We start from the raw sequence: 19,022 nt of genomic DNA on the forward strand, positions 1-19,022 counted from the left end.
ATATATATTTGGAAAAGTCATGATGTATTTTTGCATAGGAAAAGAGAAGTACATCATGACTTTCCCGAAGATCTAATATATGATATTATGTGGCATATCAGAGTGATCGTGCTCTAAGATTAACATTCATTCACATATATTTTCAGCATGCTTAAAGTTAGTTTGATATTACTTCTTCCTTCCTTCTGAGAAGCTGTTAAGAAATAATTGCATATAAAAATTAAGAAAATGGATAAATATATAAAGCACATGTGACTTCATTCATTTAGGCTTCAATTTCTAACAAAGTTACTGTGAGATTTAAATGAGAAAATACATAATGTTTATTTATTTAATGCCTGGAGCATATTAAACAATTAACAAATAGCATCGTACTAAGATGATAGAAGTATGTATGTGTTCCTTGCCTTTATTTATGGTTACAGGGTGAGAAGTTCTCACTTCAATGCTACTTTTGCCTATTGCATGCATGCCTCTCCAATAATCTCCCAAGGGATACATATACCATTTACGCTATATACAGGGTTCACCCCTACACTTAAGCAGTGTGGGGAAGCGTCTATATTCTATAGGCAAGCCACTGAATTCTGTTTTTGAATATGCTTGAATCAACTGTGGGACTCTGAAAAAAACATTTGACTTCTGAAACTTACAAATGTTGTCTTACCTATCATGAAATATAATAAGCAATATAATAAGGTCATGTGATATGATTTAACTGATAAATTGGGTGTTTTCTTGCTTTCTTTTCCAATAACTTTCTCTATTCTTTTTAAATTTTTGTTTTTTTTGTTGCCCTATCCACTTGGTAAGACTTCACTTGATAAAATTTGATAAAATGGGACCTTTCCCAGGATGTACTTGAAGACCTGTCAAACTAGCCACCACTCTGAGATTTACTATCCCATTTTAACCTCCTTTTCCCTTTAGTTGCCTTGCCTTAACTCCAGTGCATATATTTTATTTTTGTTTCTAAAAGCAAGCTGTTTCATAGTCTTCTCTTCTCCCAATTTTGGTGTACATATGTACTGTCTTTACAGTGAGGCAGGTATGATGCCTTCTTTAGGATTTCTGGAATTTCCTACGGTATCTTTTCATTATTTAGGAACTCCTTGTGAAGTGTTAAGGACATAGTAGGGGCTCAGTAAATATTAGATGTGGTGGTTGAACGAGAAAGACTAAGTGATCTGAGTTGGACGAGGTGAGAAAGCATATAAATAGCAAAGCACCGTGAGACAATGAGGAAGATTGAGAATGAAAAAGCAACCACTATGAGGATGAAAAAAGAAAAAAAAAAATGAACATTAAGAAAGAAGAAGTTTGGGACCAGCAGATAGCATAAAGGCTATGTTGCCGGACTCCCATGTGGTTGACCACTGTTCGAGTCCCGAACCTGGTGGCTTAAACTCATGCTGGATGCCGGTGCATGTGTGCCCAAGATCCCGAGAGGAGAATAGAGGAGAAAGGATTGTGGCATGGCCATCCCCGGGGGGTGGGGGTGGGGTGATTTCTCACTTTCTGTCTCTCTGTCTCTCTCTGTTTCTCTAACGAGCTCATGTGCCCTATACCAAAAAAAAAAAAAAAAAAAAAAAAAAAAAAAAAAAAAAAAAAAAAAACAAAAAAAAAACAACCCTCTAATAAATAAATAAATAAATAAATAAATAAGAAAGAAGAAGTTTAAAGAGCAGCCTTTCGTAAGTTATTAGATAATCCATGTAGCTCCTTTTTTGTTTCTCATTTTAAAATAGAGCATCTTCCTCAAGTATATTATTTTGAATTTGAGTAAGACTAAAATGTCATTTGGAATAAATAGTAAAATGTTGGATCGAAAATTCTCTAGAAGAGACAAGAAAAGACAGTTGTAATAACTTTTTTTTTGAGAGATTTTTACTATAGGGTGTGTGTGTGCTTGCTGAAGAGTCAGAGAAAGACAGAAACAGAAAGCAAGAGATCACTCCCCTGGGGGGATGGCCATGCTGCAATCCCTTCTCTTCCATTCTCCTCTCGGGATCTTAGACACATACACACATGTGCCTTGTATGAGTTTTAAGTTGCCTGGTCCAGGACTTGAACTGCGGTCTACTATGTGGGAACCCAGCAACGTAACCCTTATGCCATGTGCTGATCCCTGAAGTAATCTTTTTAAATGTGACTTTATTATTATTCCTGTCAGTAGAATAACATTGAATTAAATTTAAGTAATTTAGTAAAAAATAATTGTGCTTTTTTTACTAAAATGGAAGTAAACTGATAAACACATAAAAATATCACTACAGATCAGAATTATTCATGTAAGAATATCCTAATATGTCCTAAAAAGGAAGAAAATACACACACACACTTACTAGCATGTTTGAGAGGCTGTGTGTTTATGCTTTAGAATATATATTTGGGTTTTTGAAACACATACATATAGAAGAATCCAAATTAAAGACTGATAGTTTGAAATGACAATCTAAGGTACATGTTACAATTATTACAGAAAAATAAATGACTATAAAAAGATTAGACTTGGGCAAGCTCATGGCATGGTGGTTAAGGCAGTTGGTACCCACACAGCTGGCAATGTTATTCAAGTTCCAGGTGGCTTGAGAGACGTGTTGGGTGTGTATATGTGTGTGCCCAAAATCCTGAAAGGAGGGAGAAGTAAAGGAGAAGGGCTTGTGAAGTGCTCCCAATGTTGAAGGGGATGCTTTCTCACTTTCTCTGTCTCTCTCTCTCCCTTTCTCTCTCTCCCTCTCACTCTCTCCAGCAAGTACCCCCTCTGGCACAGTAAAGAAAAAAAAATACTAGGTTAAATTTCATTCTTTCAGTGAAACAGGAGTATACTTGGACCATTTTGATAGTAACTGAGTGTGCTAACTTAAAAGAATGAAACACAAAATAGAGATATTTTACTGAACAGTTTGCAATTTTTGGCATTTATAATATAGTCTTTTTTTCTTATATTGGACACAAATTATGACCTGTGACTTCAGATAATAATATGCAGTGTTTACTAGGCTTCATAATACCCCTGCTTCACACTTACCTAGGTATTTTGAGCCCAGCATATTTTCTTGAAATTAGTTTAACATGAAGTTAACACATTTGTATATCTAAATGCTTTGTTCCTAAAATGTTGTTATAGGAATAGAAACAAAAACAGAAGCAGAAACAAACAGAAACACCATTCTACCAGGAAACACACTTGACCTAAGTGTTTACATATTTTGTCTTGATGAACTTTCAAAACAATCTTTTGTAAATAAAAGTGTATACTTTTTCCTTCTGCCCCATTTCCAATATCATATAGAATTTTTATATTATTTTAATTAAAATAATATTTTGGAATTACCATATGGCCCCGCAATTCTACTCCTATGTACATACCCAAGAGAATCAAAAACATATGTCTGTACAAAAAAGTACATGTCTGTTCACAGCAACATGATTTACAATAGCTAAAAATAGAGACCACGGGAAATTTCCATCAACTGATGAACTGATAAGTGTACTATATTCATGCAATGGAATGTTATTCAACATAAAAAGGAATAAAGTACTAATATATGCTGCAACATGAATGAACCTTGAAAAAATCGTGCTTAATGGGAGAAGTCAAACACAAAGGTCACACATTGTGTAATTCTTTCTGTTAAATGTCCAGTATAAGCAGATCGACAGAGACACAAAGTAAATAAGCTGTTGACAGACAATGGAAGAAGGGAATGGATAATGGATGGTAAAGGGTATGGGATTTCTTTCTTTATTTTGGAGAGGTTTTTGCTATAGGGCGCGTGCGCTCGCCAGACAGACAGAGAGAGACAGAAAGCGAGAAATCACCCCCCAGGGGGGATGGTCATGCCGCAATCCCTTCTCCTCCATTCTCCTCTCGGGATCTTGGGCACGCACGCACACGCACCCGGCGTGAGTTTTAAGCCACCGGGTCCGGGATGCAAACCACGGTCAACTACGTGGGAGTCCAGCGACATAGCCATTACGCTAACTGCTGGTTCCCAAGGGTATGGGGTTTCTTTTCAAGGTGAAAAAATGATTTGTTGTTGTGTTGGTTTACAGTATCGTGAGCATGCTAAAACCATAAAACTATGCATTTTAGAATGGTGAATTTTGGAACCAGCAGGTAGCGTACTGGCTGTCTCTGGAATTCTATGTAGTGGACCATGATTCAAGTCCCAGACCTGGTGGCTTAAACTCATGCAGGGCACATGTGCGTGTGTGCTCAAGATCCCCAGAGGAGAATGGAGGAGAGGAGATTGCGGGTGGCCATTCCCCCGGGTGGGGGTGATTTCTTGCTTTCTGTCTCTCTGTCTCTCTCTATCTCTCTCTGTCTTTCTGGCAAACACACATGTCCTATAGCAAAAATAAAATAAATAAAATAAAAATGGTAAATTTTATGGTATATCAATTATATCTTACCTCGAGGAATCCAAAAACAAACAAGAATAGTGGGTTACTGGGATACGGCTTCCTTTTTTTTTTTTTTTTAATTTCTTTTATGAGAAGAGATACAGAGAAACAGGCACCCTCACAGTACAGTTTGCACTTGGGTATGCCCAGGAGGCTCTGGAACTTCCCAGGATGTGAACCAAGAACCTTTCCTATGTGGTGATAGTTGTGTTACCACTGCACCACCACTTGGTCCCAGAGGACATGTGCATCCATGTGGGAGAGAAAGAGCCCTTTCCTCAGAAAGTGTGGGTGTGCCACACTCGCTTTTCTTCCAGTTTTCCATCCCATCAGGATGCTGGACACATGTGTGCCTAGCACACTTTTTCAAGCCCGGAAAGCCAGTTTGGCCACGTGAGATCAGGCTCCGTGCGCGCAGCCCCTACTTGTTACACTACAGGACCAGCCCCTTGGCCTCATTTTTTGATTTGACTAGATTTCAGAGTAAATTTTGTAGTGTTTTCTCTACTCGGAACGTTTCTAAAATTTAGGAGATTAATTTTATTACTCATAACATTATGTACCAACTCTATAAACTACTGCTTACATAACTTTTATTATGTTCTTTAAATAGTGCTAATAATTTCCCTCTTCATGAAAAGTTGTCTAACAGTATCAAAAGATATTGCATATGAGAATGCCATATGCTCACTGTGCAATAAAATGAAAACAGTAAGCGTTATTTTAATTCACAAATTTAAAAAAAAACATAATTTCTAGGGTAAAGTACCAACAAAAGGAAAAATAATTTTTTTTTTTGAGAGATTTTCACTGTAGGGCGCGTGCGCTCGCCAGACAGACAGAGAGAGACATAGAGACAGAAAGCGAGAAATCACTCCCCAGGGGGGATGGTCACGCCGCAATCCCTTCTCCTCCATTCTGCTCTCGGGATCTTGGGCACGCACGCACACGCGCCTGGAGTGAGTTTTAAGCCACCGGGTCCGGGACACGAACCGCGGTCGACTACGTGGGAGTCCAGCGACATAGCCATTACGCCAACTGCTGGTTCCCAAAAAATAAATATTTTTAAAGTGATATTTTTGATAATAGAGATACTAGGAGAAATTACAATAAAAAGGTTCTTTCTTAAATTTATTATCTTGAAATTTCCTATTTTGTGGAAAAGAAAGCAAATATACTGGCAAAACTCTAAGATAGAGATCATTTCTAAAATTTCACAAGTTCATTTTTTTTTTTTAAGAGAGATTTTTGCTGTAGGGTGTGTATACTCATCAGCGAGTCAGATAACAAGAAATCACTCCCTACAAGAGATGGTCACACCACAATCCCTTCTCTTCTATTCTCCTCTTGGGATTTTGGGCATGCACACTCATGTGCTTGGCATGAGTTCTAAGCCACCAGGGCTGGAACTTGAACCATGATTGAGCATGTGGGAGTTCAATGATATAACTGCTATGCCATCTACTGGTCCCAATTCTTATAGACCATTAGAAAAAAGTTACTAATAGAAGTAATGAAATGAACTTACATATATATCTAATAAATCTTTGCAGGTACAATTTTACATAATGATTTACCTACTAATATCCTTTCACAGGATCCTAGAATTCAAAACAGCCAAGAAAGAGATATTCTAAAAGACATATTTTTAACTAGAAAATGGTGTTTAAATAAATTCAAACAAAAATAAAGTGTAAGTATTAATTTGATATTTTATTTTAATGATTATCATTATTCAATTCCTAGGATTATCTAAATGTTTAAAGTATTTCCAAAAGTTTCTATTTCCATGTAAATAAAAACATCTTACCTCTTCCCTGTGCAAATCTCACATACTAACCAGAATAGTTTTTTAGCAGGAGTTTAATGAATGAATCTGGGAACCATGAAATAAGAAGGTTTGACGACTAGCTTTGCGTGGTGTCGCTATCATAGCCAATGAGGTTTATCCGAGGCATGATTATTGCTAATTGAAACTTTAGAAAAAAAGAAGGCTTGGAGACTATCTGGAGTGACGAAGCCAGAGGGGAACTCTGAAGCCACTAACCAGGCAGAGCAAGTGCTACTCAGCAGAAGCTCATTGTGCTAAATTGGGTATCTAGGCCTAAATTATGAATCACTGCTCAAGAAAAAATTGCCAACTTGTATTCTGATGTTTTGTCATTAAAATGGTCTATTAACACACTAAAAATGGCTGCCTTCCTGTATTAGGCCATTGTGATTTGAGAGGAGCAATCTGGGAGAAATAGCAAGAGGCATGCATGATCTACGGGCGTAGAAGACTGGAATAAGCTTCCAATGACGGACCTTAGAAAGCAATGCAGTGTGCTTAGAGGGCCAATGGCCTACAGTGTATTAATACAGTTGAAGCTGTGTTGCCTTGGTCATGGATCACTGAGGCTCCCATATGTCTCCGCAAAAGATATATTACGAGAAATAAACAAATAGCTAAGAAATAAATAGTAGAAAAAAAATGGCCACAAAGCTTTATGGATAACACAAAAGACTTCTGTATATTATGCACATAAATTGAAAAAAGAAAAAGAAGTAAGGTGTTGGAAACCTAAAAAGCAGTAAGATAGAAGAAAACAATATAATTTAAGCAAAAAAAGGAAAGTTGCAATAACGAATGATGTAAATTGAGAAATTATTCCTATAGTATATGTGCCTACTATTTTATAATAACACTTGAGTTTCTATCGAGCTATTTGTAATAATTGAACAATATGTAATTTATTATAGTATTGCAAATGATATTTTAACTAGTTTACTATTAAACCCAATTATTTAAAAATGAAGAAAAAATAACTTGCTTTAATATTCTTTTGTGTGTTAAAAGTCTGAAGGTGATTTTCATACTCCACATTTTTAGGTTTGAGCCGGCAGTCAGCAGTTGAAATTGACATGTGAGAGTTCTTCTAAGTCCCAGATGCTAGCTGCCAACTGCCTTTTTGTTCCTGTTTCCTTGGAAACGGAGGTTGGTTTCATGAAAACAAGGTAAGTACAACTTTTACAGCAGAGAAATGGAACATTCCTTTGTCAATTTCAGCTTGCTGGCTGAGACCCATAAGTACAACTTTCCAGAAAAGACTGAAGTTAGAAGGCAGTTGAGGCCTTAAAGAATTTATGGCAAAATATCAGTAAATAAATTCTTTCTATTTAAATCTAATGTAGGAAACTGACCCAATAAAATATTACAATTATCAACATTAAAGCAAAACTTTATCAAGATAAAAATATTGGAGGCCAGGGCCAGCAGGTGGTGTGGTGGCTAAGATGCTGGATTTCTACACAGTCGACTGTGGTTCAAGTCCCAGACCTGGTGGCTTGAAAATCATGCTGGGAACACATGCCTGTGTACCCAAAATTCCAGGGGGAGAATGTAGAAGGGATTGTAGCACGGCCATCTCTCCTGGGGGGTGATTTCCCTTCCTCCCTTTCTCTGTTTCTCTCCAGTGAGCACACATGCCCTATGCCAAAAAACCTAAGTAAAGAAATAATTGGGCCCTAAAATGAAAAATATGAGATATAGCATATCCATTAATGAGATACTTTGACTTTGAAAGCTTCAATGTCAAGTAGACTATTATTGGGCAATGCCCTGAGTCAGTAGTACTCCATTGCCAAGGGTAGTTCATGTTGCAGTGGCTTTTGGAGGAGGTATGGAGAAGAGAGTGGCAGGAGATATTCTAGTCCAGCAGGTTTTGCAAAAGTTCCTCAGGTCAATCTGATTAGCTCACTCCTTTTGCCTTTCAAAATCACTGTCCTGGGAACCTGGTGGTGTCGTAGTGGTGATACTAATGGATCTATATTGTAAAAGTCTTGGGTTCATGTCCCAGAACCTCCCTAAACACACCATTTATATTTGCACAGGCTATGATGATCCTGGCTGGCTGAAACTGGGATGGATGACAGCCTAAGAGTCTTGCTAAGAGTTTCTGTCTCTTTCTCTCTCTGAAGAACAAACAAACTTTATTTTTAAAAAATTCCTAAACTGGGGTCCAATAGTTAGCATAATGGCTATGCCGCTGGACTCCCCTGTAGTTGACCGTGGTTTGAGCCCCGGACCCGGTGGCTTAAACTCACACTGAGTGTGTGTGCATGCCTGCTCAAGATCCCGAGAGGAAAAAGGAGAAGGGACTGTAGCATGGTCATCATCCCCCTCCCCCCGGGGATGATTTCTCGCTTTCTATCTCTCTGTCTCTCTCTGTCTGTCTGGTGAGCGCACGCACCCTATAGGAAAAACCTCTCCAAAAAAAAAAAAGAAAGAAAGAAAGAAAGAAATTACTAATCTGGGGCCAGTATATGGCGTGGTGTTAAGGTGCTGGACTCCCACATGGCCAACTAAGGTTTGAGTCCCAGACCTGGTGGCTTACTTTCTCATCTCCTCTCTTTCTCTCATCTGTGTTTCTCTCTTTGGTGAGTACACATGTCATATAGCAATTTAAAAAAAGAAGAAGTAACAGTGCTAAATAAAGTTAAATAAATAATCCTTAAAAAAATCACTAAATTAATCTAACCAGCTATTTTTAAGTAAAAGGAAACCAAGGCACAGAAAGGTAAAATTGGCCACACGGGGGCCAAATGGTGGTGCCACAGTAAAATGCAGTGCTCTGCAAGGCAATCTCACATGGGAAGACTGTTCAAGTCCAGAGATCTCCCTGAGTATGCCAGGTATGCACTTGCCCGTGATCTATGGCAGGCTGGAGGTTGGGGATGGATTGTGGCACTGAGCCCTTGTTGGGGTAGTGTCTTCTGTATTCTCTCTGTCTCTCTTACTCATAGAAGAAATAAATAAAATATTTTAAAAGTTAGTCGTACACGACTTAAAATCTTGGTAATGGGGAGTTAGGCAGGGAATCTGGTTGTGCCCCTGCTTAACCACATTTCCTTCTTACACAGTGTTAAGAATTGCTGCCATATAATTATTCCAAAATCTCTTGGTCATTTTCTTTAAGTGCTATCAACCACTTCTAAAGAAATTTAGTCATATAAGTGTCCTTTATAAGTTATGAGAAATTCAAGTTACCTTCGACTTTCAATGGTTACTCTTTTTCAACATTACAGCTAATTTGCCCAGGCAATACATAGTAAGTAAAATACATATATATAGTACAGTTAGGAGAAATGTTATTTATTTCAGTTTTTAAAATTTCAACTTAATCAGTGGTGATATTTTTGTTTAACATTAATGCCATCAGCAGAATTTATTTAGAGGGGAAAAAACACCTTCTGAGAATTGAACCATATTGCACAGAGATTCTTTGTACCACCAAAGTGGATCACAGGCCAAAACAAAGGCTGTAAAACCCCCTGGTTACATCTGTTACCTGGTTAGGTGTCTTCAAAACATATTTACATTTTAAAAATGGGAATTCCTTTGACCTTTTCTCAGTCTTGACTTGGTAAATTGTCAATTGTTGTCTGGTATTTTAGGAAAATCTGTCTCTTTAAAATTCGGATAAAACACAGAACTTAAATAGCTAATTTCTATTTCAGTGAATCAAAGAACAGTGATTAAACACGAGGCTCCTTCAATGATGTTCTAGCACAGCCTTCCTGTTTCCCATCACACTACATATGGTCCAATTGTTTACAGATTACAAAAAAAAATCCCTGCTCAGATGTTAAAACAAGATGTTTTCTTCACTTTCAAATGGCAGGCTGACTGCCAATTTTTACGATTAGTTATTCTGTGCAAAGGGAAAAACATGAAGTTTAATTATCACAATTTCTCATGTTTGGACATTACTCTGTGATGGGCTATCGACCTGAGAACTGACAGAAATGAACTCTGGTCCATGGCACGGGGAGAGGCTCTTGGGAAGACGGCTTTTTGTCGAGGATAGAGAAGAGCAAAACAAGGAGAGGAAGGTAGCCTCACCAGAAATAGGTATCGGACTATCAAGGCAAACCAGCCACCTGCCAGGGACGCTGCTTCCCCGTGGCACCGTCTGGCAGGCAGGACTTGACGGTGTAAACACTGGTGTTGCCCCCACCATGACTTCAGATCCCTACGGGTCCCTGGCTCTCTGAAAAGACTTGCTGCTGGAGGTAGAGTGATTGCGGCAGGGCCCCAAACCGGCAGTAGTCAGACTCTCGCTAAGGTACCACGGCCCTCATTGGCATGAGCTCGAAATTCACTTTCTCACGTTCTCATTCTTCAGAGGAGTTGTTCGGATTCACATGAAAGTTTCATCTATGTATTTGTACTTCTAATGGATTAGATGCCCGCCCCCCCCATGTCCTCCAAAGTCCCCAGTATGTATAATAGTGAATAAAAATTAAATAACACATCCAAGAATAATAAGTAACTCCAGAATTGAGGATTATAACAAGTGGAAGTAAAGGAAAAGATCTAAGATAAGTTCAGTTATTCTATCCCATTTTGGTTGCCTTTAAATAGAATCTGTATTAGAAACCAGAGTTTTTAAAATTGAGGCAGTGATACGAATATGTTTTAGGACATGTGTCAATGCAAGGTCTGGTGAGCCACGCTTTATTACACCTCTGTTTACAGGTGGGAGCAGCTGGATGCCGTCTTCCTGAGTTTGCCCAAACCTGGATGACTTTCCATGTTATCCAAGATTCCACCCTTGAATAAAAGGCTTCCTTTTATTAGTTAAGACCTTTAACTGAAAGCCCTTTGCTGCTTCTAGAGGCATGTATCTCATTAAAATGATGTGAAAACTGTTAGTAGTTTAACAGTTGGAAACATAGCTATGTACAGGTGTTGGGGCAAAGCAGCATTCACAAGGCAGTGGACAGAATAATGGAAATTGAAACTCTGCCACCAAACCTCTCATTCCATTTCCTACAATAACATTTTCTCATCGCAATGTTAATTGATAAGCTTATTTTTCTGTAGCTTGATTTATCATTGTTATAGCAAATCATTTTGTTCTTCTTTAGGAAATACCGAGGAACTTGACCACCTCTCCTCTTCCATGTCTGAATTTTGTTAGTTGTATTATAATTTTTTCTTTCTTCTAGTGATTTCTATTCTAAATTACCTTGCATGGATTTTAATTACAAAAGGAACACAGCAATATCTTTTTCTATTAAAAAACAATTACAGAGAAGACTATTGCTCTTTCTGACTCAAAATGTGCACAACTAATAGAATATTTGTAAGGCTGTGATACAACAATGGCAATCTTTGGTTAACCTATTTCTTGAAGAGACCAGTTATGTTGCTGAACTCTCACGCAGGTGACTGCAGTTAGAGTCCTGGACCTGGTGGCTTAAAACACACCAGGCACATATGTCTGAGTACATAAAATCCCAAGAGGAGAATGGAGAAGCAGGAATTGTGGTGTGGCCATCCCCCTGGGGGGGGGAGGCGTGACTTCTTGCTTTCTGTTTCTTTCTGTCTCTCTGAAGAGCACATGTGCCCTATAGCAAAAACCTCTCTCTCTCTCTCTCACTCTCTCTCTCTCTCTTTCTCTCTCTCTCTCTCTCTCTCTCTCTATATATATATATATATAGATAGTTCCTGAAGTTGAGAGAAGAAACAGGTAGGTAGTAAGGTAGTATTTACTTTTAACACACTACTTGAAAGTATTGTTCGGGTTGACTAAATTCATAATAAAAGTTGGCTCCAAATTAAACTGATCCTATAGACAAAAACTCCATAGCATTCCTGTATTATAGTCCATTAATGAATTAATTTGTCAATGTAGAGTCAGAAAGTATGGATGCTCAGTGAATTAAAAATCATATCGTATTTTCAAAATTTCACTGTGTTGGGACTATCAGTGGTCCGTTCTTACACATCAGCTCTCAAGCCACTGCTAATTTATTTAGACCATACCGCCTTCCCTTTGAGCTCCCATCTAGCTGTTGCTTCTGTCAGTGCTAGAGCTTTCTAATTTTTTTCTATACCGTTTTTCCTGATCCCTTCACCTTGTCAGGGTCCACACATGTGCCCATGTGTGCCTGCTGTGTTGCCCCACGGAGCCAAGATTCAAGTTGTGGTCACATGGCTTCCTCCAGCTTCCTCCACTCGGCACTTAACTGCTATACTGCCTTTTACATTGATTGATTTACTCCTTTCATGAGAGAGCAAAATGAAGACAGGGATATAGAGAGACAGGCACCCCTAACAGAGTTCTCATGTAACAATCCACTCTAGCTTCAGTCATGCCAGATCATGGGCACACATGTACATGGCTGGGAGGCCTCACCTGCGAACCAAGGACTTCCCCATGTGGATTCACTTGGTTACCACTGAATCGCCACCTGGACTCTTGTTTTCACTACATTTTTAATGCTTCTGCCACTGCTTTTTATTTATTTTTTAGGTTTTTTTTTTTTTTTTTTGCTTTAGGGCAAATATGCTTGCTGGAGATAGAGAAAGAATTACGGACAGTGAGAGGGAAAGTGAGAAATAGCCGTGCCCTCCCCGCCTCCAGGGAACATCGACAAGCCACAATCCCTTTTCTATTCTCCACCCAGGATCTTAGGCATGCATGCACATGTGCCCAGCATGATTTTACAGCCATCGCGTCCAGGGCTCGAACCATAGTCAGTCATGTGGGAGTCCAGCAATGTAACTGCTAGGCCATCTGCTGGCCACCTGCCACCAACTTTTAAATGTCCAGTTTACTGATTGTCACTGCTTAAGTTATCTTTATTCCAAAAGAGACATTTTCTTAAAAAGATAGAGATAAATTTTATTAATGGACACATTTTCTCCATAAAACATTGCTAAAACCTATTTTCTCACACCTTTTAAAAACTATTATTTTAAGAAGAAGTTGGTATTCCAATAAAGGTCATAATTAACATAAACTTAATAAAATTTGATCTGACTCTTGGGTTTACTTAATATAAGCTTCATTAGGAATCTCTTTTATACTAAAATATTAAACCTAATTAACCCAAACTAAATGATCTGGCATGTGGAATATGATCCTAAGTATGGTTTTCTACAGTGTTTTTGTTAGATTTGGAAGGTCAATCCAGACTCTTAATCCATGACCAAAAACTACTTTTTCCAGAAACTTCAATAATTTTAACTTTGAAAATGGTTAACAGAGCACAGGGATTCATAATTCTTTGCTGAATGCATGAATGACAATGAGACCAGGATACAGGAAACTGAGTTTGTTTACCACTTTAAGTGACTTCGGATTCCCTGGGCCCTGGTTACCTCATCTACAGAGTGAGAAGCTGGAATACCATCCAACTATAATGTATTTTGCTAGTATTTCCCATAGACTGTTAGAAAGAGAACTTCAACACTTGGGAATATAATAAGAATGATCCCTTCCTTCCAAGTATTTTCAGTTTAGAATGACCAGTAATTATCCCTATGAAAGTACTAATCTTGAAAAAGTAGACTGTGTACATGCCAGCGAACATCATATGCATATTTTATCTATTGTTACTCACTCACTTATTTCCCAAAAAGATGTAAATTGCTCTTTGTGTGACCAGAACTCCATTCAGTGCTGGGAATATAATATTGAAATAATGCATGCTAAGAGTGAAATACTGTCCTATGTAGTGATGAGAGATGTCATCAAGGAGCAGACCAGCTGTACTCGGAAGCCTGACGAAGAGGGCATGATATGGAAAAGGATCTGGAATCGAAGCAGGGGACAGCAGATTTGAGACAAGTCAACAGAGGAACATAACAGAGTTGAAACAGAGGCAAACACAGGAGATGGATAGAGGATCTATTTTCCCAGGTACCAATACTAAATATCGAGTATGGGGCCAGCCCATGGAATGATGGTTAAGGAGGCTGGATCTCACATGGCTGACAGTGCACTTGGAGATCCAGATCTGGCAGCTTAAAAAACATGCAGTATATGTTGTGTGTGTGTGTGCCTAAAATTCTGAGAGAAGAATGGAGGAGAAAGGATTGCAGTGTGGCCATTGTTTCTAAGGGTGCTTTCTCACTTTCTCTTTCTCCAGCAAGCATATGTACTCATGGGCTAAATAAATAAATAAATTGTGTGTGTGTGTGTGTGTGTGTGTGTGTGCGTGTTGTCTTTTTAGCAACAAAACTCTTACTACATATGTTACCTTGATTACTAAATATATATTATACAATATATATTTTAGAAATTGTACTAATGAGATGTCAATTTTAAGTAAAAAGTATTGCAAGATGTTTAACATCATTAACTAGAAACAGAAAACTATTTTAACAAATTTAATAATCTGAAATTTATATTTTCCATCACATATTACTCTATAGCCAATTAATTTAACATGTGTTTGTGTGTGTGTGTAGATATATATTTAGATATATACAAACACACATAGACACAGTTCTCTTTCCACTAGTATATAGAAAATACTAACAAAATATGTTATAACTGGATGGTAAATACGTGTGTGTGTATGTGTGTGTGTGTGTGTGACAGATAGAAAGAGATTAGGAGGGGAGAGAGAGAGAGAGAGTTGGATTCACCACGTTCCTGCCTATTTAGGTTGGTCCAGGCACTGACCTTGGGCCTCCCATGAAGACTAACCTGGTGGCGAGGTCTCCTACTGCTTGCACCACTGCACCTGGGCCTAATGATTAATTTTTAATGATACTGAAAATGAGGAGAAAGAGGTCTTCTTTACTTATATCCTCTCTCCAATACTCTTCATTTTATTCTGTAGCCCCTAATTTCATTCTGCCCAAGGATTTCTTTTTTTTTTTTTGGAGAGATTTTCACTGTAGGGCGCGTGTGCTCGCCAGACAGACAGAGACAGAGACAGAGAGACAGAAAGCGAGAAATCACCCCCCAGGGGGTATGGTCACGCCGCAATCCCTTCTCCTCCATTCTCCTCTCGGGATCTTGGGCACGCACGCACACGCACACGCTCCCGGCGTGAGTTTTAAGCCACCGGGTCCGGGACACGAACCGCGGTCGACTACGTGGGAGTCCAGCGACATAGCCATTACGCTAACTGCTGGTTCCCATCCCCAAGGATTTCTTTTAACATTTCCACAATGCTAGTTTATCAATGATGAAATCTCTCAGTTTTGTGTCTGAAAAAAAAAATGCTATGTTTGCCTTCATTTGTGAATGTTTTTTCTGCGTATAGAATTTTAGGAAGACACATTTTCTTTTAGCACTTTTAAGTTATTTCTTTTTTCTACTGTCCTTTACTTTTCCCAATGTGCTGTTCTTGTGTTCTTTTTTATGTAACATGTACTATTTTGGGGATTTTCTCTGTTACTAGTTTTCAACAATTGGAAATGACATATCTTAATATAACTTTGTAAATACTGCTTCAGCGAAGGGTTTATTGAGATTTTTGTCTCTATGGGCTTATCATTTTCATTAAATTTGAAAAAAAATTTTCCACTGTATTTTATTTTTCTGTCCTTCATTTATTTCCTGGGAATACAATTATTTGTAAGTTAGACCACTTGCATTTGTCTCACAGTTTACACATGTATTGTTCTTTTTTTTTTTTCCCTAGTTTTATTTCCATCTGGGCTTTATTTTGTTAATAGATATGTTTTCATATCTTCATGTTTACTAATTTTTTAGGTTTCAATTTCTAAAATTCTATTGATCCTAATCAGTGTATTTTGCTTTCATATATTGTATTTTTATTTCTAGAAATATATTTAATCATGTCACATTTTCCTCTGTCTTAATGATTTCTTTTATGTATTTGATGGAGTCTATTTACAAAGCTATTTGTCTTTGTTAATTCTATCATTGTCTTCATGTCAGAGTATATACTTCTACCGATTGGTTTTCTTCCTGGGTATAAAGCATATTTCCTGCTTCTATGCATAATTAGTCATTTTTATGAGATATTAGACAAGTGCTTTTGCATTGTTGGCTGCTGGATTTTGTTGTCATCTTTGAAACAATTATTACGGACTTTGTTCTAATAAGTTACTTGAAATGACTTCCACCGTTTTGAGGTTTGTTTTCAAGTTTGCCACGGTGGGTCAAGAACACTCTTTAATCTTAAGCTAATGGGTCCCTATCTCTGAAGCAATACCTTTTGAGCACTCAACCTGTGTATTATTGTCCTGTTCATACTGGCTGATTGGGATGCAAACTGTTCCTAGCCCTATGAGCTCTTTGGGGTTTACTCTTCCAATACTTTCTGGCCATTATTTCCCTAGCCTCAGTAGTTACCTCACATAATGCAGACCAGAACTTTGCCAAAGACTTGGGTAGATACTTCTGCAGACCTCAGAAGTCTTTCTCTTTAGTATTTTGTTCTGAAAACTCTAGCATACTTGGTTTCCTGCAATTCCAACTCTTACCAATACAAAGAGACTTACAGGCTTGATTTGGTTCTCCTGGCTGGGATGGGCCTGAAAACTCTCTAGACAGGACCTGAGGTACATGTAGGAATTCCTTCATTTACTTTCCCTTTTTCAAGGATCATGTCCTCTGTTATCTGTGGCTCAATAAGTAAAAACCATTGCTTCAAATATTTTGTTCATATTTCTGCTTATTTAAGTGAGAAGATAAATCTTATTCCCATTACTCCATCACAGCTGGTATCAGAAATCTTTGATTTATTTCTGCATTTGATTTAGTTACCTCCCCCCCCAAAAAAAAAGAGAGAAAGAGAGAGAGAATAAATCATGATTCACATAGCATTGTATTTATAGGGCTGGCAGGAGTGCAGTGCTTAAGGTGGCTGGATTCCCACATGGCTGACTGCAGTGCAAGTCCTGAATCCAGTGGCGCTGGAAACGCATGCCAAGTGTGTGTGTGTGTGTGTGTGTGTGTGTGTGTGTGTACATGCCCAAAATCTTGAGAGGAGAATGGAGGAGCAGGGATGGCAACATCATTAATCCCAGTTGGGGGAGAAATTTCTCACTTTCTCTCTTGTGTCTCCTCTCTGCACCCTATGGTAAAAACCTGGGAAAAAAAATCAACTGTAGTTACAGATCTATTAACAATTTTAATTACAGGATTTTCTTCCTGTGAGAACATTAAAAAGATCAAGAACATTAAAGTTATTTCTAGTAGGAAGTCATTTGTTTTCAAAGTTAAACCACTAAAATATTTGACAACTGCCTGTATTTCTTTTACTAAACATAAATATTACTTAACAGGCAAACAAAATGTGTAAGATAGTGTGCGTATTATAATCTTTTGAGAATTTGACTTTACCTTTCCATTGTGTACATTTTTGTGATTGTTTAATGTGGGAATATGCCAAGCCAATCTAGGTGGCATTTAATCACCCCAGTTTATATGCGCACTAATACAATGGGGAATTTAAATCTTAAAGTAAGTAGATGTGAATATGGCTAAATTAAGAAATGAAAGATGAAGAAAAGAAGGAGAGAAATGGAGACTGTTGGAGAAGGAAGAATCTAATAGCGACAAAGTGTTTTTAAAGTTCAAGTGCAAAATACTCAAGTGAGGGGTTATGTAGCTCTTGGAAATATTCAGGCATGTAGCCAGGAAGGCTTTATGCAGAGTTCTGACTTAGATTTGCAACGAAGTTAACTTATCGAAGCACATTAAGTAATATTTATATTTGAGTTTTTAAAAACCATTGTAATAATTAAAATGTTGAGGAACAATTACAAGAAATTCAACTCACGTGAAAAGAATTTGGAGCTAGTTGGTTAATACAGAATGATCATGGATAGAGGCAGGCCAAACTTAGTAGAAAAAAGAGGAAAGTGTCATCATTCTGATCACAGAGAAACAAAACTGCAGGTTTGACGTTTAAGCTAGTAATCGTCAGAAAATCATTTGCAAATGATGAACCGCCAAGGAAGCTAATATAAGAACAGGGTTTTAAAACATATTTTCCCAAATGTAAAAATCACATAGTAAATAAATGAAACTTATACTAGAGTGTATACATTCAGTAATTACATATATACATTGTACACATAAATATACATACGAATATATGTTCAGTATTTTTTTTCCTAACTGAAACAACAAATTCAAAAACTTTAGGAGATGGTGGAAGGAGATGGATAAGCAAAGGTGGAAGTCACATTTGAAACTGTTTGAGCAAAACAGTAGGGGGCTCAAGGCAGAGATTTATGAAGACTGTTCTAGTGCCCATGTGCAGCGTTGTCCCAAGTATCAATACTCCAGGGCATTAAAATGACACTGTCTTTAGAAATCATACCCCTTTTCACCACATCCAGATGGTCACAGCCTCTCTTACCTTTATTTTTGCAAAGGATGGATCTGTACTTAGTGGTCACTTGGGATCACTTAAAAAGGTGAATATTCTAGAATATTACTTCATTGTGTGCCCAAAAATCCCAAGAGGAGAATGGAGGAGAAGTGATTGTGGCATGGCCATCCTCCCTCAGGGATGATTTCTCAATTTCCTTCTGTCTGTCTCTCTCTGTTTGGTAAGCACATGAATCCTATGGCAAAAATCTAAAAAATTAAAAATTAAAAAAATAAACAAGATATAAAGAGCAGATATTTTCACCCTTTATTCCAACTTTGGAATTTAGGCTCTTAAAAGTCCTGAGGACAATTGGGAATCTGATTGTGGAGTAAATTATCAAAATACGTTGTGTGCTTCATTCAAGGAGAAGCTGGCAGTGTTTTCCAGCTCCCAACAAGGCTGCCTAAAGTCCTGGCATTGTAGCAATTTACTCAAATTTCTTTTTGGAAGGAATTTCTGCCTACTACAAG

At 37.8% G+C, this 19,022-nt stretch overlaps 1 pseudogene; it reads left to right on the plus strand.

The window, feature by feature from the left end:
- Positions 1–6,319: 6,319 nt before the first annotated feature.
- On the plus strand, positions 6,320–6,539 carry LOC114009248 (uncharacterized; annotated as a pseudogene).
- The last annotated feature ends 12,483 nt before the right edge of the window (positions 6,540–19,022 follow it).

This window comes from Tupaia chinensis, unplaced genomic scaffold (assembly GCF_000334495.1).
Source record: "Tupaia chinensis unplaced genomic scaffold, TupChi_1.0 Scaffold000498_1, whole genome shotgun sequence".
NCBI lineage: Eukaryota > Metazoa > Chordata > Mammalia > Scandentia > Tupaiidae > Tupaia > Tupaia belangeri.